A 25278-nucleotide genomic window follows, 5' to 3' on the forward strand; every position below is an offset into this window, starting at 1 on the left:
ATGGGGTGTTCCAGGGGGAAGTACAGAATTTTAGGATACCATACCGTATGAACTTATCCAGATAGGATTGGATGTTCTTCTTAGCCTTCTGCGGGATGTGATATTGTCTTAGGCTCACTGGATAAACCCCAAGTTTTAGTTCAATTTTTATAGGTGGAATATTGCGGGCCAGTCCTGGTGGGTTGTTCTCTGCCCAAACTCCTGGTATGTTGAATAATGTCTCATCACTCCTAGGGTTTTGGCTAGTCAACGCTGTATAAAGTCGCCACTCTTCTTCCTTTGGTACGGATAATGTCATGATACCTGAAGGTCCATTAAACTTTAAGGATGTTGTTCCATTTGGTAGGAACGTAATCTGCGCTTGTAATTTTGATAGCATATCACGTCCCAGCAATTGGACTGGACATTCAGGCATATAAAGGAATTGATGTTTTACTACGTGGCCTCCCAATGTACAGAGTCGACTTTTAAGAACCGGTTTTTCAGCACTTCTTCCAGTTGCTCCTATTACAGTAATAGTCCTTCCAGATGGAGGAGCAACTAGATTAGTCACCACTGAATGTTCAGCACCAGTGTCGATCATGAACGCACTCCTTTTTCCCCCTATTGATACATCGACCATAGGCTCCGCTCGACCAAGGGGGATGGAGCCCGGTCGGTATCAATAGTCCTCCATGACCGTGTCAGCCAATCCTACAAAGTCCCTGCCTTCTCTATCGCGGGACCTTTGCGCTGCTGGGATATATCTATCTTCCCTAACACTTCCTCTGTTCCCATTGCTCCCTCTATTACCATTACTCCCTCCGGGGCCTCCTCTACCTCTCGCTCTGCCTCTAAAGTTTCCATAACCTATCCTAGGTCTGTCTTTCTCACACTGTTCTCGTCGAGGACACTCATTTCTCCAATGCCCTTTTTCCCTACAGTATGCGCACTGATTTCTACTTAGAGGTTCCTCATTCCATCTACTATCGCCTCTATCTGGGCCCCGTCTATCTACGCCTGTGATCGCTACCGCTAGCATGTCTGCCTTTCTACGCATCTTGCGCTCTTCCTCTTTCTTACTTTCTGTTTCCCTATTCATGTATACCTTATTCGCTACCTCCATAAGTTGGGTGATGGACATACCTGCAAACCCTTCTAACTTTTGTAGCTTGCGCTTAATATCTCCATAAGCTTGGCTGACAAAGGCGGAGTTCACCATTCGGGAATTGTCTGCGTCTTCCGGATTAAAGGGGGTATACAAGCGGTATGCCTCCAATAATCGGTCATAAAAGACACTGGGCGCTTCATCACTTTTCTGAATCACCTCAACTGTCTTCGACATGTTAATGGCTTTCTTTCCTCCGGCTTTCATGCCAGCAATTATAGCGTCTCTATAGGCTCTGAGTTGAACCATATCAGCACCATTTACATTCCAATCGGGATCGGTGTTGGGATAATGTGTTGCGGCCCATGCTGATGGATTGGCTTGGTTTAAAGTACGGGCTTTATCCTCTAGTGCTTTAATGGCCGCTTGATTAATTCTTGTCCTTTCCTCATTGTTGAATAAAGTCATTAATAACTGCTGGCAATCAGCCCATGTCGGGTTATGTGTCTGTACTATTGAGGTGAACAGATCAGTCATAGCTTGTGGTTTCTCAGTATACGAGGAATTGTGGGTCTTCCAATTTAAGAGATCGGTTGTCGTGAATGGGACATATACAAAGACTGGGTCAGCATGTGCCATTTGGCCTGCGGCATCGATATAGGCTGGCCCAGGATTCAGACGAAGAGGCATCTGATAGTGTTTTAATTGTTGGGCAACGGTCAACTGTCGGGTCTGTATGGGGCTACGTGGAGGGGCGTCAGTCATAGGTTCCAGTCGGGGAGAAATAGGGTATGGGGATGTGGGAGCTTGGTTTTGGGAAAAGGTTGTAAATAGAACACTTCGAGCCGAGCTAGATGAAGCTTGACCGGAAGTCTGAAGTGGCGCCAAATCAGGATATTCGTTTTTAATGGGGGTTGGTTCTGATTCCGGAAGGGGAGATTTAGTACGAGGGGGGGTGGATCCTGTACTGGAGGAGGAAGCGGAAGTGGATGGGGGTAATGAGGGGAGGGTTGCAGGACTTCCTGCATTTGCGTCACTTCCTCTTAACGGAAAGTAAGGGGGCGGCAAAGGGATCTCGGACTCAGGGGGCGTGTCCAAAATGGGCCTAACACCAGTCCTAGTGGACGAACAAGTCCTAGCTACCATGAGGCGACATTGCTCCTCGTGGCATGTCTGGAGCCATTTTGGCGAGTCATTTACGGCCTGTCTCCAACAATCAATATAAGGAAACTGGCCGTAAAGTTCAGGCCTACCTGATACAGCCACGTGTACGCGCTGTACCAGAGTTGGATCCAAACTGCCACGTGGCGGCCATGCCGCAACCAAAGTAGGCCACTCCCTAGTACACAAAGTGACCAAACGTACAGGAGACATTTTAACCCCAAAATCACAAGTTTTGAATCCCTTTTTAAAATTCTTCACCATACAACCTAAGGGATCCGGAATCGTTGACTGCGACGCACCCATACTTAACAATGGAACGTCGTCGACAACGAATACTATAAACGCGTACTTATTCAACAGTCACACCCGTTTCCTCTGGCAACAGCACCACGTGGTACAGTTACCAAGTGAAACGTACACAATAACACAATAAACACTCAGGGAATTCCCGTACACACACAGCTGTTACACCAGTCACTAGATAATCAATATTATGTCCTTTGGCGTAACTATACAGTCACCCACGCTATAATTCTCTATATACGAATTACCCGTCTATAACACACCCCAGTAACATCGTCTTTTACAAATAGCGGTTACAGTACGGTTAGCATAGGTCAAAGCACAAGTTAAGGTCACAATACAATTATTAGTGGTTATGGTGTTAGACATGCAATAGACGACAATTATTAGTACTTATATACAGTGTCAGTAAATATACAGGGTTATGGTACCGTGCACTATAATACAGCAACACACTATTAACACTCTCGCTAGACGGCTGAGCTCGCGCTATCTAACAAGATATACACTTTACTAAACAATCGTTAACACATTTACAATTCCCAACTAAACTATTGGCCAGTACCTTGAATGGACTACCTAAAAACAATCTACATACGTTTTGGTTAGCCACACTGCCCAAGCACCACATATAGCGAGCTAGAGGACCGAATTTACACAGACGCCTCTTAGTCGATAACTATCAAAAGTCTAGTGGGTTCCAAATTTACACGCCTTCCCACTTAGCCCAGATAGGATGAGAGCTAGCGAACCGAATTTACACAGACGCCGCTTAGTCTCCCGGTCCCTCCGACCTAGCGAACAAAATATACACCCTAGAACGCTAGTCTAGACAAGACACCGGTGTCCGGCTAGGGCTATTTACACCAGAGCCCCGCCTGACTAACAAAATCAAACGGTCTGACTAAAGAGCGTTCGATCGAGCGGTGCGCCTTCGCTCCTTCCCTCCGACAGAGGGGGCAGATACACAGATTTAAACCCCTTTGGGCCTACCGCACAATCGGTATACCCCTAGTGGGTTCTGCCGTCTAAAACAGCAGTTGTCTTACCTCCTCGTTCCTGAACCTGAGTTCACACTCATCGACGGGGACACCCCAGCACTTCTCACGTAGAGGCCGATGATCTCCTGGACAACAGACCAGTGGCGCCGAGACGAAGGGAGGTCCACGCAGAAGTTCAGGGCTGCAGCCGTAGAGAACGTGGGCAAAGATAGACCGTCTCACGCCTCTGCCTCTCAGCTACCGTTGAACGATGAGCTTCCCGGCCAATGCACCAAATGATACCGGAGAAACTGACGGAAGCGAAGCACAGAGAGATGGACACAGGTTTCTTCAGGAAGGAAGAGATTCTTTATTGGATCACCGATCGGGACTCAGAGGGACTAGCGTCACCAAAATACCACAAGTTCTGAGTCCCGGACAATAGTGCAGGCTCCTTATATAGGCACATAACTCCTCCCATATTAAGCTCCACCCGCACATTCTCTTGACCAATCAATACAAATAAGAATTAACTTCCTGCTTGACCGCATGGCTTGTCCAGCACAATGGAGGAGGGGGAATACTACATCCTGTATTCTTGCACATGCTCCGTACACTACTGATCGTATCTTGCCTCGTGCAACCAACTGATCGATACGTCAGCATATGCACGTACACATGCCACGTGGTAATCTCGGCCTACTAAATTTATTTTTACCGAGATTCCACCACAGTATGTCTGCATATTATTATGTATGTGTCTTTATGTCCTTGTGCATGTGTGTCTGTATGTATGTTAGTATGTGTCTGTCTGTCACTATGAATGCCTGTGTGTATGTCCCAGTATGTGTGTGTCAGTATGTATGCCTGCATGCGTGTATGTCTGTTTCAGTATGTGTGTCTGTTAGTATGTATCTGTGTCCTTTTGTATCAGTGTGTGTGTTTGTGTCTGTGTGTGTATTCCTGTGGGCGGTATTTGGAGGCGGACCCAGTGCAGTGGCGGATTCAGGGGGGGGGCAACGGGGCAATTGCCTCCCCCCCCCCGAGAAAACCGACGGTCTCCCTCTCCCCTGCCAGCACATGCAGGTGCTAGCCCTGCAATGTGCCTGCGGACCGGAGGGGAGATATCTCTCCCCGGTCCGCAGGCACTATGCTGGCAGCCGGCAGGGGAGGGAGAGAGGACCCGGGAGCTCAGCCTGCAGCTCCTCCGGGTCCTCCTCTTGCGAGCTTGGAGCGTTGCCGCGGTTACCACGGCAACGCTCCAAATCTCGCGAGAGTGAACTCTAGCCCTGGAGCTACGGGCTAGATTTCACTCTCCCCACTGCAACCACCAATGAATCCCACTGGGACCACCAGGGATCAAGAAATGTCCCCCCTTCTCCCAGTAAAGGTAAGAAGGGAGCGGGGACATAATTAATATTTATTTTAATTTAAAAAAATGTAAAAAAAGCATATTATCAAAAAGTCCCCCATGCCTTATAGCACACTCTCACACCCTACACACACATTGCCCCTCCCACACATATACTGCCCCCCCATTCACACACACTGCCCCCTCATACACACACACTGCCCCCCCATACACACATACTGCCCCCCATGCACACACACTGCCCCCCCATACACACACTGCCCCCCATACACATACACTGCCCCCTATACACACATACTGCCCCCCATACACACACAATGCCCCCCATACACACACACACACTGCTCCCCATACATACACACTGCTCCCCATACACACATACACTGCCCACATACACTGCCCCCCATACATACACACTGCCCCAGACATACATACACTGCCCCCCATACACACACACTGCCCCCATACACACATTACCCCCCATACACACATACACTGCAACTGTCACACACACACATACTGACACACACATACACTGCCCCCCAACACACACACTGCACCCCTGACATACACTGCAACCTTCACACACTGTCCCCCTCACACACACACACTGCACCCCTCACACATTGCACCACTCACACACACCACTGCTCCCATGCCCTATGACAGCCCCATTTCTCAGCAGACCTCAGGTAAGTTGTCAAACTGTTCTTAAACGGTTTGACTACTTACTCTGGGAGGGGGTCCCGGCACTATTGGCACCATAACCACTACACTGAGCTGTAGTGGTTATTGTGTCTTGATTATTTAGTTAAATAATCTACAAGTGCCCCTCCCGAGATCAGGCTATGGATCCGCCACTGACCCAGTGGGCATATTTGGAGGTGGGCCCCAGAGGCCCAGACCCTGAGCTGAGTTAGGGGCCCCAAAATTTCTGGTGGTGGCCCTGGTGGCAGTAATTTAGTACTATAAATTGCTCAGCGGTCGAGGTATGTTAGCTTCACAGGTAGTTATTATCAGATCCTGCTTGTTAACATACATGTAACAATGTAACAAAATGTAATATGGATGTAATATGGACATAACTAGGATTTTAGGGAAAATACAGAATACTTATAGGGAGGATTACAAAATAACACAAAACTATGTTTACTACACATAAAAAAATAAAATGTATATATATTTAATAGGGCTGTGAGTTTCCAGAGCCCCACCATTTTTAAACTTGATAAGCAACTATTACTGGAAATCAAATGGTCTTACAATGAATGGTCTTTACTGTGTTGTTAATTGAATCATTTCTCTTCTTATACAATACATATGTTTCCTGAGCTGTATATCTTAAAGGGATTCTCTAGTGCCAGGAAAACAAACATGTTTTCCTGGCACTGTAGAATCATGAAGTGCCCCCCTCCTTTCCGCCCCCCATGCCACGTTGCTGAAGGGTTAAAGCCTCGTCAGCCACTTAGCTATATCCAGCACCGATGTCCCTCAGAGCAGGGTTAGGCTCCAGCCACTAGTGATGTCGCGAACACGAAATTTTCATTTCGCGAACGGGAACTTCCGCAAACGTTCGCAAACTGGCGAACCGGGCGAACCGCCATTGACTTCAGTGGGCAGGAGAATTTTAAAACCCACAGGGACTCTTTCTGGCCACAAAAGTGATGGAAAAGTTGTTTCAAGGGGACTAACACCTGGACTGTGGCATGCCGGAGGGGGATCCATGGCAAAACTCCCATGGAAAATTACACAGTTGATGCAGAGTCTGGTTTTAATCCATAAAGGGCAGAAATCACCTAACATTCCTAAATCACAATGGATATGGATTGACACCTTGACATATGGATTGACACCTGTCCTCAGAGACCCTGATACACACTGACACAGAGCAGAATAGAGACTGTTCCCCCTACATGGGTCACTTGGCAGATATGGATTGACACCTATCCTAATGATCCCTGATACACAATGACACAGAGCAGAATAGAGACCGTTCCCCCTACATGGGTAACTTGGTAGATATGGATTGACACCTGTCCTCAGAGACCATGATACACACTGACACAGAGCAGAATAGAGAATGTTCCCCCTACATAGTGTCACTTGGAAGATATGGATTGACACCTATCCTAATGATCCCTGATACACAATGACACAGAGCAGAATAGAGACCGTTCCCCCTACATGGGTAACTTGGTAGATATGGATTGACACCTGTCCTCAGAGACCATGATACACACTGACACAGAGCAGAATAGAGAATGTTCCCCCTACATAGTGTCACTTGGCAGATATGGATTGACACCTATCCTAAGGATCCCTAATACACACTGACACAGAGCAGAATATAGACTGTTCCCCCTACAGAGGATTACTTGGCAGATATGGATTGACACCTGTCCTCAGAGACCATGATACACACTGACACAGAGCAGAATAGAGACTGTTCCCCCTACATAGGGTCACTTGGCAGATATGGATTGACACCTATCCTCAAAGACCATGATACACACTGATACAGAGCAGAATAGAGACTGTTCCCCCTACATAGGGTCACTTGGCAGATATGGATTGACACCTGATCCCTGATACACACTGGCCCAGACCAGAATAGAGAGTGTTCCCCCTACATGGGTCACTTGGCAGATATGGATTGACACCTATCCTAATGATCCCTGATACACACTGACACAGAGCAGAATAGAGACTGTTCCCCCTACATAGGGTCACTTGGCAGATATGGATTGACACCTATCCTCAAAGACCATGATACACACTGATACAGAGCAGAATAGAGACTGTTCCCCCTACATAGGGTCACTTGGCAGATATGGATTGACACCTGATCCCTGATACACACTGGCCAAGACCAGAATAGAGAGTGTTCCCCCTACATAGGGTCACTTGGCAGATATGGATTGACACCTATCCTAATGATCCCTGATACACACTGACACAGAGCAGAATAGAGACTGTTGCCCCTACATAGGGTCACTTGGCAGATATGGATTGACACCTGTCCTCAGAGACCATGATACACACTGACACAGTGCAGAATAGAGACTGTTCAGTCTACATGGGTCACTTGGCAGATATGGATTGACAGCTGTCCTCAGAGACCATGATACACACTGACACAGAGCAGAATAGAGACTGTTCCCCCTACATAGGGTCACTTGGCAGATATGGATTGACACCTATCCTAATGATCCCTGATACACACTGACAAAGAGCAGAATAGAGACTGTTCCCCCTACATGGGTAACTTGGCAGATATGGATTGACACCTGTCCTCAGAGACCATGATACACACTGACACAGAGCAGAATAGAGACTGTTCCCCCTACATAGGGTCACTTGGCAGATATGGATTGACACCTATCCTAAGGATCCCTGATACACACTGACACAGAGCAGAATAGAGACTGTTCCCCCTACATAGGGTCACTCGGCAGATATGGATTGACACCTATCCTAATGATCCCTGATACACACTGACACAGTGCAGAATAGAGAATGTTGCCCCTACATAGGGTCACTTGGCAGATATGGAATGACACTTATCCTAATGATCCCTGATACACACTGACACAGAGCAGAATAGAGACTGTTGACCCTACATAGGGTCACTTGGCAGATATGGATTGACACCTGTCCTCAGAGACCATGATACACACTGACACAGAGCAGAATAGAGACTGTTCCCCCTACATGGGTCACTTGGCAGATATGGATTGACACCTATCCTAATGATCCCTGATACACAATGACACAGAGCAGAATAGAGACTGTTCCCCCTCCATGGGTAACTTGGTAGATATGGATTGACACCTGTCCTCAGAGACCGTGATACACACTGACACAGAGCAGAATAGAGAATGTTCCCCCTACATAGTGTCACTTGGCAGATATGGATTGACACCTATCCTAAGGATCCCTGATACACACTGACACAGAGCAGAATAGAGACTGTTCCCCCTACAGAGGGTCACTTGGCAGATATGGATTGACACCTATCCTAATGATCCCTGATACACACTGACACAGAGCAGAATAGAGACTGTTGCCCCTACATAGGGTCACTTGGCAGATATGGATTGACACCTATCCTAATGATCCCTGATACACACTGACACAGAGCAGAATAGGTACTGTTCCCCCTACATAGGGTCACTATGTGCCTTTTTTTGGGTTTGGTTTTTGAAGCCACAGTACAGCACCAGAGGGCCGAAAAATTAGGCATGTACACATGCCTGAGAAATTAGGTATTGTTGCAGCCGCTGCTGTAGCAGCGGCCATAAAAATTGATGCTTGTTTCCCAGGCAGAAAGTGCCCTAAAACATTGCGGCTTGAACCCTAGTTGGTGGTGGATAAGTCACGCAAGTCAACCGGCATTCAGAGCTAAAATACAGCAGCGTGTTAGCCCAAGTCAGCTCATCTCATCAGGCCTTTTTTAGTCGAATGTATCGCCCAGTGTCAGTCCCTTCGGGATCCATCCCTCATTCATCTTAATAAAGGTGAGGTAATCTAGACTTTTTTGACCTTGGTGACTTCTCTTCTCAGTGACAATACCTCCTGCTGCACTGAAGGTCCTTTCTGACAGGACACTTGAAGCGGGGCAGGCCAGAAGTTCTATCGCAAATTGGGATAGCTCAGGACACAGGTCAAGCCTGCACACCCAGTAGTCAAGGGGTTCATCGCTCCTCAGAGTGTCGATATCTGCAGTTAAGGCGAGGTAGTCTGCTACCTGTCGGTCGAGTCGTTCTCTGAGGGTGGATCCCGAAGGGCTGTGGCGATGCGTAGGACTTAAAAAGCTCTGCATGTCCTCCATCAACAACACGTCTTTAAAGCGTCCTGTCCTTGCCGGCGTGGACGTGGGAGGAGGAGGATGACTTCCACCTCTTCCCCTGTTAGATTCCTGTTGTGCTGTGACATCACCCTTATACGCTGTGTAAAGCATACTTTTTAATTTATTTTGCAAATGCTGCATCCTTTCCGACTTGTTGTAATTCGGTAATATTTCCGCCACTTTCTGCTTATACCAGAGGTCTAGTAGCGTGGAAACCCAGTACAGGTCGTTCTCCTTCAGCCTTTTTATACGAGGGTCCCTCAACAGGCACGACAGCATGAAAGACCCCATTTGCACAAGGTTGGATGCCGAGCTACTCATTTCCCGTTCCTCCTCCTCAGTGATGTCAATGAAGGTATGTTCTGCCCCCCAGCCACGTACAACACCACGGGTACCAGATAGGTGACAACGAGCACCCTGGGATTCCTGTTGTGGTTGGTCCTCCTCCTCCTCCTCAAAGCCACATTCCTCCTCTGACTCCTCTTCCTCACAATCCTCTTCCAGCGTTGCCGCAGGTCCAGCAAGCGATGCTGATAAGGCTGTTTCTGGTGGTGATGGTGACCACAACTCTTCCTCTTCCTCTTCACACTCATCTACGGCCTGATCCAGCACTCTTCGCAGGGCACGCTCCAGGAAAAAAACAAATGGTATGATGTCGCTGATGGTGCCTTCGGTGCGACTGACTAGGTTTGTCACCTCCTCAAAAGGACGCATGAGCCTACAGGCATTGCGCATGAGCGTCCAATAACGTGGAAAAAAAATTCCCAGCTCCCCAGAGGCTGTCCTAGCACCCCGGTAATACAAATATTCATTAACAGCTTTTTCTTGTTGGAGCAGGTGGTTGAACATTAGGAGTGTTGAATTCCAACGTGTCGGGCTGTCGCAAATCAAGCGCCTCACAGGCATGTTGTTTCGACGCTGGATATCGGCAAAGTGCGCCATGGCTGTGTAGGAACGCCTGAAATGGCCACACACCTTCCTGGCCTGCTTCAGGACGTCCTGTAAGCCTGTGTACTTATGCACAAAGCATTGTACGATCAGATTACACACATGTGCCATGCAGGGCACATGTGTCAACTTGCCCAACTTCAATGCCGCCAACAATTTTTTTCCGTTGTCACAAACCACTTTGCCGATATCCTGTTGCTGCGGAGTCAGCCACTTTTCCACCTGTGCGTTCAGGGCGGACAGGAGTGCTTGTCCGGTGTGACTCTCTGCTCTCAAGCAAGTCAAACCCAAGACGGCGTGACACTGCCGTATCCGGGATGTGGAATAGTACCTGGGGAGCTGGGGGGGTGCCGTTGATGTGACACCCAGACGCTTGCAGACAACTAACTGCTATTAGCTTACAGTGAAAAACTTTTTTTCTTTGTAAAGGCACGCTATAGAGACACCAGATATGAGTGGCAAAGTACACTTGCTGAGGTTGGCAGAGCACACGCTGAAGGCCTGACACCCAGATGCTTGCAGACAACTAACTGCTATTAGCTTACAGTGAAAAACTTTTTTTCCTTTTAAATGAACGCTATTGTCACACCAGATATGAGTGGCAAAGTAGACTGGCTAAGTTTCGCAGAGTACACGCTGAAGGCCTGTCACCCGCTTGAAGGACACTGACTGCTATTAGCTTACAGTGAAAAACTTTTTTTCTTTTTAATGGCACGCTATTGTCACACCAGATATGAGTGGCAAAGTGACTGGCTGAGTTTGGCAGAGTACACGCTGAAGGCCTGACACCAAGACGCTTGCAGACAACTAACTGCTATTAGCTTACAGTGAAAAACGTTTTTTCTTTGCAAAGGCACGCTATAGAGACACCAGATATGAGTGGCAAAGTGGACTGGCTGAGTTTGGCAGAGTACACGCTGAAGGCCTGACACCCGCTTTAAGGACACTGACTGCTATTAGCTTACACTGAAAAACTTTTTTTCTTTGTAAAAGCACGCTATAGAGACACCAGATATGAGTGGCAAAGTACACTGGCAGAGGTTGGCAGAGTACATGCTGAAGGCCTGACACCCAGACGCTTGCAGAAAACTAACTGCTATTCAATCTATTATAAATGTCAAGCTTAAGCTATTGTGACACCAGATATGAGTCGTGGCACTGGGCAAGTGGGCACAGTATCCACTGTGAGCCTGACACAGAAGCTGGCAGACAACTAACTGCTATTCAATCTATTACAGTGAATTTGTTTTTCTTTTTAAATGTCAAGCTTAAGCTATTGTGACACCAGATATGAGTGGTGGCACTGGGCAACAGTATCCACTGTGAGCCTGACACAGAAGCTGGCAGGCAACTAACTGCTATTCAATCTATTACAGTGAAAAATATTTTTTTTCTTTTTAAATGTCAAGCTTAAGCTATTGTGACACCAGATATGAGTGGTGGCACTGGGCAAATGGGCACAGTATCCACTGTGAGCCTGACACAGAAGCTGGTAGGCAGGCAACTGCAATTACATTACACAAAAAAAAAAAAGAAAAAAAAAAGCAGACTGATCTAGCCCTTTTTGGGGGTGCTGTCCTTACATCAGAGATCAGATGAGTCCTTCAGGACTGTAGTGGACACTGAATACCCTAGCCTAGCTATCAATTTCCCTATCTAATGAGCAGCAGCTACACTTTCCCTCCTCTCTCTAAGAATGCAGCTTCAGAATGAATCTAAAATGGATGCTGGGAGGGAGGTGGGAGGGTCTGCTGCTAATTTGCTGGAATGTGTCTGCTGACCGTGAGGCACAGGGTCAAAGTTTGCTCAATGATAACGAATAGGGGGCGGATCGAACCGCGCATGTGCTCGCCCGCGGTGGCGAACGCGAACACGCTATGTTTGCCGGGAACTATTCGCCAGCGAGCAGTTCGGTACATCACTACCGGCCACGCTCCTCCCCCGCCGACGTCAACCGGCTAGGGAGACCTAATGCACATGCGCGGCAATGGCCATGCATGTGCATAAGACCTCCCCATTGGAAAACATTATTCAATGATTTCCTATGGGGATTCCGGCGATACTGGATTTCCTCATGCATAGCGTGAGGACGTCCATCGTCGTTTAGACGATCAAAAGTTGGCTAAGAACCCGGAAGTCCCTCTAGTGGCTGTCTAGTAGACAGCCACTAGAGGAGGACTTAACCCTGGAAGGTAATTATTGCAGTTTATAAAAATTGCAATAATTGAAGATTATGCTAGCTTTAGTGTACTAATAATCTTAATTTTAATAATGACTGGAGGCCTTATGAGCCTAACAACTCTTTTTGCTCTACACAATTAACTGAGCTGTCACTTGCTTTGGAAGAGGTTGTGGACATGGAGCAACAGACAGTGTCAGATGGCTCAAGGTGTATCGTAAGTGGCACCCCTTAGTATCTATGGATATGCATGCCATTGCAGTAGCAATAAGGTCTCAAGAAATAGAAAAAAGGTAACACAGACATTAAAAGAAACACTGTAGACACCCAGACCACTACAGCCCATTGCAATGGTCTGGGTGCCAACCAGGGGCGGACTGAGAACCCTCAGGGCCCCCGGGCAAAATAAATCAAAGGCCCCCTTACAGGCCCCACCCATACTCTGCAGCAAGCGCCACCCATGTCCCGCCTCCATGCACCGCCTCCAGCCACACCCTACACAATCTTTAGACACAAGGAACAAAAGTGCAATAATCCCTTCAAGGCCCCAGTAGAGACTACAATTGAGGGCTAATGGGCCATGGAGGGGGGTCTTTCTAGCAGAGGCTATCTCAGTGTCCCCTCCCTCTCTTCTTACTCCCCCTCCCTCTCTTCTTACCCCCCCTCTTCTTACCCCGCCTTCCTCTCTCTTCTTACCCCCCTCCCTCACTTCTTACCCCCTCCCTCTCTCTTCTTACCACCCCCCTCTCTCTTTTTACCCCCCCTCCTCTCTCTTCTTACCCCCCTCCTTCTCTCTTCTTACCCCCCCACCCTCTCTCTTCTTACCCCCCTCCCTCTCTCTTCTTACCCCCCTCCCTTTCTCTTCTTACCCCACCTCCCTTTCTCTTCTTAACCCCTCCCTTTCTCTTCTTACCCCCCTTTCTCTTCTTACCCCCCTCCCTTTCTCTCCCAGGATCTCCCCTGACGGTCTATGCAGGGCCGGCACTATCCGAGCGCCGGCCCTGCTGTATTCCATGACGGGCCGGTGGGGAGATCAAAGCTCTCCCTCACCGGCCCCTTTGGACAGGCCTGCGGCACATGCAGCTGGGGAGGGAGGGAGAGGACCCAGCGGAGCTTAATCTTGCAGCTCCGCCAGGTTCCTCTCGCGAGATCCGGTGCGTTGCCATGGCAACGACCGGATCTCGCGAGAGTGAACTCTAGCCCACAGGCTAGAGTTCACTTACCACTGGACCACCAGGGATTCTGTGCGATTGCTGGTCCCCCCCTCTCTACCAGGTACCAGCTTGCCACCCCCCCCCCTCCCAGGCTAAAGGTAAGAAGGGAGGGGGGGACACAATGCCTACTTTTTTAAATTTTATTTTCACACAACACAGCACTCTCACACACAGCACACACAGCCCTTTAACACACAGCACTCTCACACCCATCACACACAGCACTGTCACACAACACAGCACTCTCACACACATCACACACAGCACTTTCAGACACATCACACACAGCCCTCTCACACCCATCACACACAGCCCTTTAACACACAGCACTCTCACACCCATCACACACAGCACTGTCACACAACACAGCACTCTCACACACATCACACACAGCACTCTCACACACATCACACACAGCACTTTCACACAACACAGCACTCTCACACACACACAGCACTTTCACACCCATCACACATAGCACTCTCACACACATCACACACAGCCCTCTCACACACAGCCCTCTCACACCCATCACACACAGCACTTTCACACAACACAGAACTCTCACACACATCACAAACAGCACTTTCACACAACACAGCACTCACACACATCACACACAGCACTTTCACACAACACAGCACTCTCACACACATCACACACAGCACTTTCACACACATCACACACAGCCCTCTCACACCCTTCACACACAGCACTTTCACACACATCACACACAGCCCTCTCACACCCTTCACACACATCACTTTCAAACACATCACACACAGCCCTCTCACACCCATCACACACAGCACTTTCACACACAGCACTCTCACACCCATCACACACAGTACTTTCACACAACACAGCACTTTCACACAACACAACACTTTCACACAACACAGCACTCTCACACCCATCACACATAGCACTCTCACACACCTCACACACAGCCCTCCCACACACACAGCCCTCTCTCACACAGCCCTCTCACGCCCATCACACACAGAACTTTCACACAACACAGCACTCTCACACCCATCACACACAGCACTCTCACACACAGCACTCTCACTCACATCACACACAACACAGCACTCTCACACCCATCACACAACACAGCACTCTCACACACATCACACACAGCCCTCTCACACATAACACTCTCACACACACATCACACACATCACTCTCACACCCATCACACACAGCACCCTTACACACATCACACACAGCACCCTCACACACATAATAAACAGCACCCTCACACACACATCACACACAGCACCCCTCAAACACAGCATCCATCACACACACATACTGCACCCTTCACATCCAAACTACATCCCTCACAGACACCCACTGCACCCCTCACACATACACACTGCACCAAACACACACACACACACAATACTTACGAACATATTTGTATTACATTGAGTTAACTATGACAGCTAGTTCTACGACTGTTGACTTTTTGGACGTGAGGGTGAGCATTGAAGACAATAAGATATTGTACACCCTGTTCACGAAACCCACTGATCGGAATACACTTCTCCATGCCACAAGCTTTCATCCCAATTCGTTAAAGGCATCATTGCCTTACACACAATTTTTAAGGGTCTACAGGAACAACTCGAACCCGAACAGAGCCAAAGAGCAAATCCAGATAATGTGGAACAAATTTCTTGAACTAGGATACAAGACAACAACTTTAAATAGTGCTTTACAGAGATGCAACCGGATTGAAAACACACCAGATATTAAAAGCCAACGCCTGTTTTTTCCTACCATCTATAATACAGCGTCCTCAGCACTTAGGAGATCAATTAATGCCAACTGGCGGACAGTAAGTAACGATACCTCTCTCCCCAGTATATTCTCAGTTCCACCAATGATGAGTTACAAGAGGAACAAGAGCCTAAGAGACCTATTGGTTAGAACAGATCCCCGCCACTGCTACGAGATCAAAACAGTGACCAGTAACCTGGGGTGTTACCGCTGCTTGGGATGTGTTACTTGTGGACACATGGTCCCAGGCCGCATGTTCTCACACCCTCTAACTGGTAGGCAGTATACCATCAAACACCGCCTAACATGTACCAGCGATTTTGTCATTTATAAATTGACATGTCCTTGTGGGTTGGCCTACATTGGCAAAACAGACCTACCGTTGAGGGAACGCATTTGAAATCATCGGTCAAGCGTATCGGGATAATAGCTCTGAATTACCTGTGGCAAGACATTTCTTAGAGGCCGGACATGCCCTTCCAACTCTTAAATTGATGGCAATTGACCAGATACCACAACCAAGACGAGGAGGTGACAGTAAGAAAATGCTTCTGCAGAGAGAGATCTATTGGATTAGAACTTTGGAAGCGATTACATCTAAAGGACTCAACGAGAAATACTCTTTAGCAGTCTTTCTTTTATTCCCTTACTGTGATCCAGACAATCTTACGTTGACTCCAGATAAGCTGGAAATTACCCGTAAGCCCACCCGATGGGATAGGCTGGCGGTATAAAATGCATTAATGACGGAGGAGTAACATTGGTCTGTTAGGCCATTCTGGAGTGACTTACAAGATATCGATGAAGGACCCATTGACCATACATGTAATATGGAATGGCCCTGGTTGGGTTTCTGAGAATCACCTGTATGGTACTATTATGTGTAAAGACTATTTAACATGGGCAATTTTTCTCCTTAGGTGATATCATTCTGGGAAGGCAGGGGTCTCTATAAGATGTAGTATATATTCATTGAGGAGGAGTTTGAGAGGGTTGTGCCTTGTCGCACTGTCTAAGCTGGACAGATAGTTGGTACCCTCCACGGCAACTTGATTATAATTCTGGGCTTTGGATCCACAATACGGTGGTGACCCGAATGGGGCTAGAGTATAACCTCCAAATGATTATTCTCACATTGATACATTCTCTTGACACTGAGTGGTCATTTCTAGAGTTTAGGACCCTTATCATCCTGAGTTTGGATATGTATTGAGATACAGAGTGGTATATTTGTAAATTTGTAAATATGTAGAAATGATTTGTTCAGGGGGGGTTGGTTATTATAACAGGACACAGGACATAGATACCTAGGTTCTTAGGACACTTTCACATATGATGTTTGCTTATAGCATTTAATTATTGCTCCTTTGTCTGGTACTAGCTGTTTAGCGGACATAGTTGTGTGACATAATTGCTTCCGGTTATATATGTCAATCCAGGGGTAATTAACTCTATATGTGGATTTTCATCCTCCAGCCAATAGTGTGTTATTGTTTTTAAGTCTGTCAGCAACATTTTTAGTTGTGCTGAAAATATGGAATTATGTGGTGTTTATTCTATGTGGAGTTTCTGCCTTCTAGGCGTCTGGTCCCCATAGCAACCCAGTGTAAGCAGCCCGATAAGAGGGCTGCGTAATGACGCACGATGACGTCATCGGAATGCAACCGACATTTTCGGCGCGAAAATGAACCGTGACGCTTGGAGGGGAGGTCCAGACCCAGGAGGGGTGAGTTTGTTGATTACTTGGTGTGGGTATATAAAGGGGGTTTGAGTATGTGTTTATCTTGTCCTGATGAATGTCTAGAATATCTAGACTGAAACGTTGATATCTTTTAACTGGAACATTAAAAGCTATATTTTATGAAGAAGTCCATGGAGTGCGGTCTATTTCTCCTGTCTATATCTCTGCCGATCAAGCACCGGCCATTTTTTCTGGATTACACAGTGAGTGCAGCACCTTTTGTATTTATATATATATATATATATATATATATATATATATATATATACATATATATATATATATATATATATATATATATATATATATATATATATATACACACAACAGCACCCCTCACGCACATACTGCACTCCTAAACACATTACGTTCCAGACACACACTAGATCCCTTACCCAACTCTGGATCATATACACACACACTAGATCCCTTTATACACTCTGAATCCATTATATACACACACTCACTAGATCTCCTACACATTTTGGGTCCTTCAAACACACACTAGACTCCTGTATACACACACACTGCACCACCTACACACACACACTACATTCTTAAAATACACACTCTGGATCCCTTATAAACACACTAGATTCATTGTAAACAAACACATAATACACCCCTAAACACACGCTCTCTACAATCCCTACAAACACTACATCACCTATACACACACACACACACACACTATAGCCTGTATGCACACACTTACTACATCCCCTATACACACATTCTCTACAGCCCCTAGCCACATATGCATTACATTACACCAAAAACACAACACAACTAAAACTGACCGTATTACACAATACCACACCACAATCAGCTCACTCTACACACACGCAATCCCACAAGCAGGTTCCAAACACATGCACAATACTCTTTCCTTTTGTCTCCTGGTATCCATTTATAGAGACACCAGAGGCAAGGAAACACAGTGCAAGCATGTTATTAAATTTGCTTGCACTGTGCAGAACAAATACAGGGCTTTTTTTCTCATGCTAGAGCTCTTTAGCAGAGCTCTGCGCATGGTCTGCCCTGGAAGAGCATTGAACCAACATGCTCACTTTGAGAGGGGGCGTGTTTGTCATTAGTGATGACAAAACACTCCCTCTCTGCCCTGCCCCCTTCTTAGTGGGCCGCTGTGATAAAAAAATGCCCTGGCCGAATTTTTCTCCCAGTCCGGCCCTGAATAAGGTGGTTTGCTGCCGTGAGCAATTGGGATGTCAGGTAGTTTTCCTTTTTATTGAAATCATGGAGTGGCAGCATAAATATTAAATGTTCGGGTGTGAAGGGTATCTGTTTGTGCATAAGGGTCTGTATGAGTTTGTGTATGCGACTCCAAAAATTTTTAATTTTAGGGCATTGCCACCAGATGTGTGTCGGATTTGCCTCCCCCTGCCCGCATCTCCAGCAAATATTTTGTGTTCCTGTGAACATTTTGCTTAGTTTGAAGGGGGAGTAGTGCCAGCGGGTTAGGCGTTTATAGTTACTTTCCTGATTGGTGGTTGCAATGGACATTTTGTGGGTTCTGATAAAAATGTGCTTCCATTGCTCTCCTGAAATGCCTATATTCATTTCTCTAGTCCACTTGGAAGCGAATCCCGGGGTGTCAATTGTGTCGGAATGTAATAGTAGTTTGTAAATTGTATATGACAATTTCTGTTTTAAAGGATGCGTTTTACACAGCCGTTCAAAAGTTGTCAGTTCCCTGTTTCCCCCTGGCAGCGATAGGTTCATATTTATGTCTGCATGATAGATCCATATTTTTAGCTGCATAAGTGTTAATCATTTGAGCTTAGACATGGACATGTGGCACCTTTTAAACAGTGACATTTGTTTTCCTCAAAGCTCCATCAATATATGAATACAAAATGTGACCAGGAAAGAAAATGGAATAAAGTCTGCTTTAATGATAGAGGAGAAATACCTCATAAATATAAACTAACATATGCAACATCAGACTATAAAGATAATACATATACACTTATTTCAGTTGGAAAGTTAGATATGTCACTTACTGAAGGACAGCAACTCACTATGCTTACAGAAGTACAGTGGAAAAGTGGAAAGGTAAGTTATTTAATACAATATTTGCTCTTTATATACGTATATATAATTAAAAAATTACTTTTCCATCCCTCTAGATGGTATTTTTGTGTATTCATCATTCTCTGGTTCTCTACCAGAAACCTGGGAGTCTGAGGGTTCTGCACAGTATCTTTGCTGTTCCTAAAACTACACTCTTCTGGACAAAGTTTTCATATGTCCTGCTTGGAATTTTCTGAAGACACTCTCCCAACTTTCAGACCCAAGTGTTCCTATCACCAATAGGACACCTACTGCCTTCATTTTCCATTTCTTTCTAGCTCCTCTTTCACTCCTTGGAATATGGGTTGGTTAGCGCAGTGGTGATGCTACTGTCTTAAAACCGGGAAACCCAGTTTTGTATCCTGGTCAGACAACCTCACTTGGGAATTTTCCTCAAGGCTCTGACACACCATTTATCATTATGACTAATTTTAATTAACTAATTTTGTTGACGTTCCATAATCTTACGGTAGACATTTAGTAAACATGCCACTATACACTTGTCCAAGCATGCATGAGTAAGCTGTATCGCAAGTTAGGTCTGTTCAGCAAGTTTTTCAGCTTAAAATGCTAGGTTTTTGCTTCTTTTGTGCAGGAGCTATTGAGATACACATCCAGCCATCTTGGACGTCAGGCCGAGCCCCCCCTATTGTTTTGTTTTTTTGAGAAGGTAAAAGAGTAAGTAGTTTAATTTAGTGGTTTGACGTCAACCATGGGTTCCCTCCATGCTTGTAGGCTGTTCCAATGCTTGCCTATTTCTATTGCAGAAATGACACTCCCACAGTACAGCAGCTTATAATAACCATTCAATAGTGTAACGGATCGACGGGCACCCCGACTGGGTACCTCTGTTGAAGGATGCTCCTAGCGCTTCCTGAGTACTCCAAGCACTCTAGCAGACACCACAACCACCGAACCGGAGAAGCATACAAATGCTCTCAAACATATGAATGCTGTAAACAGTGGTGTATCCTGGTTTTGTGCTGCCCTAGGCAGCACAAAACTCAGGCGCCCCACCCCCCCCCGTGCGCCACCCCCACCCAACCTTTACCCCGCCCCGCATTCTAAATACACACACACACACATTCACTGACACATACGCATACACTAACTAACAGAAACACACACTCGCTAACAGAAACACACACTCGCTAACAGAAACACACACTCGCTAACAGAAACACACACTAACAGACACACACACTAACAGACACACACACTAACAGACACACTAACAGACACAAACTAACAGACACAAACTAACAGACACAAACTAGCAGACACACACACTCACAGGCAAACACACACACACACACTCACATGCAAACACACTCACAGACACCCACACTCACAGACACCCACACTAACAGACACCCACACTAACAGACACCCACACTAACAGACACTAACAGACACACACACACACAAACACACTCTAACAGACACACACACACACTAACAGACACACACTAACAGACACACACACACACACACTAACAGACACACACACACACTAAGACACACACACACACTAAGACACACACACACACTAAGACACACACACACACTAACACACACACACACACTAAGACACACACACACTAAGACACACACTCACTAAGACACACACTCACTAAGACACACACTCACTAAGACACACACACTCACTAAGACACACACTCACTAAGACACACACTCACTAAGACACACACACTCACTCACTAAGACACACACACTCACTAAGACACACACACTCACTCACTAAGACACACACTCACTAAGACACACACTCACTAAGACACACACTCACTAAGACACACACTCACTAACAGACACACACTCACTAACAGACACACACTCACTGGCACACACACACTAACAGACACACACACTCACACTCACTAACAGACACACACACACTCACTAACAGACACACACACACTCACTAACAGACACACACACACTCACTCACATTAACACTTTTCTTTTTTTTTTTACTTTAACGCCCCCAGCCTCCTTACCTTTGGGAATGCTGGGGGGGGGGGTCATCTTTCACCCTGGTGGTCCAGTGGCTGCTGGGCGGTCGGGCGGCGCTGCTGGGCGGGCGGCGAGGGAGCACTCCCCCTGAGCTGTCTGCTCAGCTCCCTCGCGCGCCGCACAGTGAGGCTGGGAGGCGGAGCCGAAATATGACGTCATATTCCGGCTCCCAGCCTCACTCTGCGGCGCGCGAGGGAGCTGAGCAGACAGCTCAGGGGGAGTGCTCCCTCGCCGCCCGCCCAGCAGCGCCGCCCGACCGCCCAGAAGCAGCCCAGCATGTCTGCTAGCCGCAAGGCTAACAAGACATTTGCCTTGGGAATTTGGGGGGCGGCTTTTTTTGCCGCCCCCTGGAAAATGCTGCCCAAGGCAAATGCCTTGTTTGCCTCGCGGCTAATACGCCCCTGGCTGTAAACCGCTGAACAGGAAAAGCATACAATCAGCTTACACTCCTGGCAATCAGCATACAATCCAATTCCCCCAATAACGAGACGACACTTCGTTTTGAGGGTCAAGCAGAACTGACTGTACTGGCGCATACAGACTCTTTTATTCACAATCCACAAACATAGTACTGCCCACAGGGTTTTGAAATACAACCAATCAATCCATACAATACACACAGACACTCCCACACAAAATCCTCCCCTCTATATAACATATCACAGGGACCCCAAAACATGCAATAACCCCATAAAAATATATAGTATATATATCCTCGGAACCGGGGGATCTGGGTGAACCACATATCCAAAATTCACCCAGATCCGTTCAGTGGTTTGGAAGGTACAGTTTAATGCAGATTCCGCAGAACATATACAGGTTATATAAAAAAGAATTACTGTATAATGTGTCCCCTGTTGTATAGTTTAAAACTACTGCACGATGTCTTTGTGCACCAAATACCGGCGAGATGGCACCGTGTAGAAAAGTCCAAACAGTGTCTGTGAGTTAAAATGGCCGCCATCCATTGTTCTCACCATGTGCTTCATCCATTGTTCTCACCATGTGCCTCTGATACATGAAATGGTGGCCACCCAGTAACTCCACAGTATGTCCCCAGATGGTTCTTAAAGGGCCAGCAGCAGCATAATAAAATACAATTGATACCGGAGAAACTGACGGAAGCCAAGCACAGAGAGATGGACACAGGTTTCTTCAGGAAGGAAGAGATTCTTTATTCGGTTCACCGATCGGGACTCAGAGGGACTAATGTCTCCAAAATACAACAAGTTCTGAGCCCCGGACAATAGTGCAGTCTCCTTATATAGGCACATAACTCCTCCCATATTAAGCTCCACCCGCACATTCTCTTGACCAATCAATACAAATAAGAATTAACTTCCTGCTTGACCGCATGGCCTGTCCAGCACAATGGAGGAGGGGAATACTACATCCTGTATTCTTGCACATGCTCCGTACACTACTGATCGTATCTTGCCTCGTGCAACCAACTGATCGATACGTCAGCATATGCACGTACACATGCCACGTGGTAATCTCGGCCTACTAAATTTATTTTTACCGAGATTCCACCACATTCCCCCCTTTGATGCCTCTTGATATTTCACAATTACTTGAGGCATCACTTAACCTTGGTTTGCATACACCGCAAGTTACCATGAACCAGACCAGACTTATCTATGATGTGAATCTTCAACACTCATCTTCCTGCATTGGTTCTCCCTGATCTAGAGCCTTGTAATTATAAATTGCCATTATCTGTGCAGCAGCCTTCCTCTCTGCTATATTTTCTATCAGGCTTTGCACAGACCTAACTACTAAGGGTATAAGACATGGCAGGAGTAGACACAACATTAAAATCAGTAGGACTCCACCTACCAATGCCTTAAGCCCTCCAAACCACTCATACCAGCTACCAAACCAACTACTTGGATTATACCCTTTCCATACCTGAGTAGGCACATGCGCTAGTTTAACCATATGGCTAGTAAGCTCAGCTATTGCTTGCCCTTCGTCATCTATTTGAAGACAGCAATTGCTCAGGTTAAACTTCCCACATACACCTCCCTCTACTGCCAATAGGTAATCCAAGGCTAATCTATTTTGGTATACTGCTGTCCTCATCCTGGTATTGTGCTTCGCTAGAAGATTGAGCGCTTGTGAGGTCTCATTAGTAATAATCTCAACCACTGCCTGTAATCTTATAATACGGTTGAGCATATAAATTGGGGTTCTATAACCAAAGGTACCATCCTCTGCCCACGTGGCTGGCCCATAGTAATCTATAATACGCTGGGGAGGCCATTCATTATCTTCCCAGGTGCCTATCTCTATGGGTCCCCTTTTCTTCCTATGATTCACATCATACACTTTAACACCTAAAGTCTCACCTGTTTCAATCGGTAACAAGAAGAAGGATGGTTTGAGCATACCCAACACACATGCCCCTTCCCAGTCCTGTGGCAACTCCGAATAGGCTTTCTTACCACAGATCCAGTACAAATTTGCTGGGGCTCTCCAATTAGATGTGATGGATAGATCAAACCACACATCCTTTAAATTGGCGTATCTTGCAAACGGGTTAGATGGTTCCGAGACATTTGAAGCCGACCACCAAGTTGTATTCTTTGTATCATCATCATAAGCTTTTTGCCCTAGACAAGTTAATTCTCCTACAGAAGTATTATACATCATTCCTTTCCTCGCTATGCAAACATAACCTATGATGGAGGTCTTTAATCTCCACTCAGATTTACCTCTAACACTCATATGATAATCGGCTTGTGAAGATATTAATTGGTCAACTGCCTCAGAACCGGACATTACCTCCTTTGCTTCCCAAGGCCATTGGTCTCCCATGTTAGTACCTCCAAACACATAGCAGTTGGTAACATTAAGACTACCGGCAATACTTTCAGCTAAATCAATGAACAGGTTTTTAGCATTATGGGGGATCTTATTATCTATACTCATTTCCTCATAGAAGGAATGGTATACCTGATGAGTTTGGGAGGATACCGTATCAGTCTCTATCCCTATAAACAATACTGTCCCAGGGTCTAAACCCGTCCCATATATTTGGAACCCAAATAAATTACCATATTTATCTAAGAACTTGTCAGGGTTATTTATAAGTATATGGATGGGATTGCATTCCATAGACTTACAATATGGATTGGTAGGCAACTTAGTCACAATCATGTCCTTGTCTACTGTCTGTCCCCAAGTTGCCCACCCCACACAAGACCAATATGGGCAAAAGTTATAATCTCTATTTGGGCATCTAGGACTCACATACTTATTTTTACTACTGGGACAAATATATTTATCGTTAGACCCATACGTTCTCTCCCATCTAAGATCCCCACATACATTCCACGGCTTCCTACCACTTGATATCGCTTTACATGCATCAAATAGCAGAACACCTGAAGAATATACGGATTCTAATACCGTTTTGTTAATTAGGGTCCCCTGAGGATCTCCATTCCTGAGAGTCAACCAAATTGTACGGGGTTGATACTCTGGACTGAAGCACCTAGGTTCTCCTACTCCTAAATG

This window comes from Pelobates fuscus, chromosome 6 (genome assembly GCF_036172605.1).
Source record: "Pelobates fuscus isolate aPelFus1 chromosome 6, aPelFus1.pri, whole genome shotgun sequence".
In the NCBI taxonomy this organism is placed as follows: domain Eukaryota; kingdom Metazoa; phylum Chordata; class Amphibia; order Anura; family Pelobatidae; genus Pelobates; species Pelobates fuscus.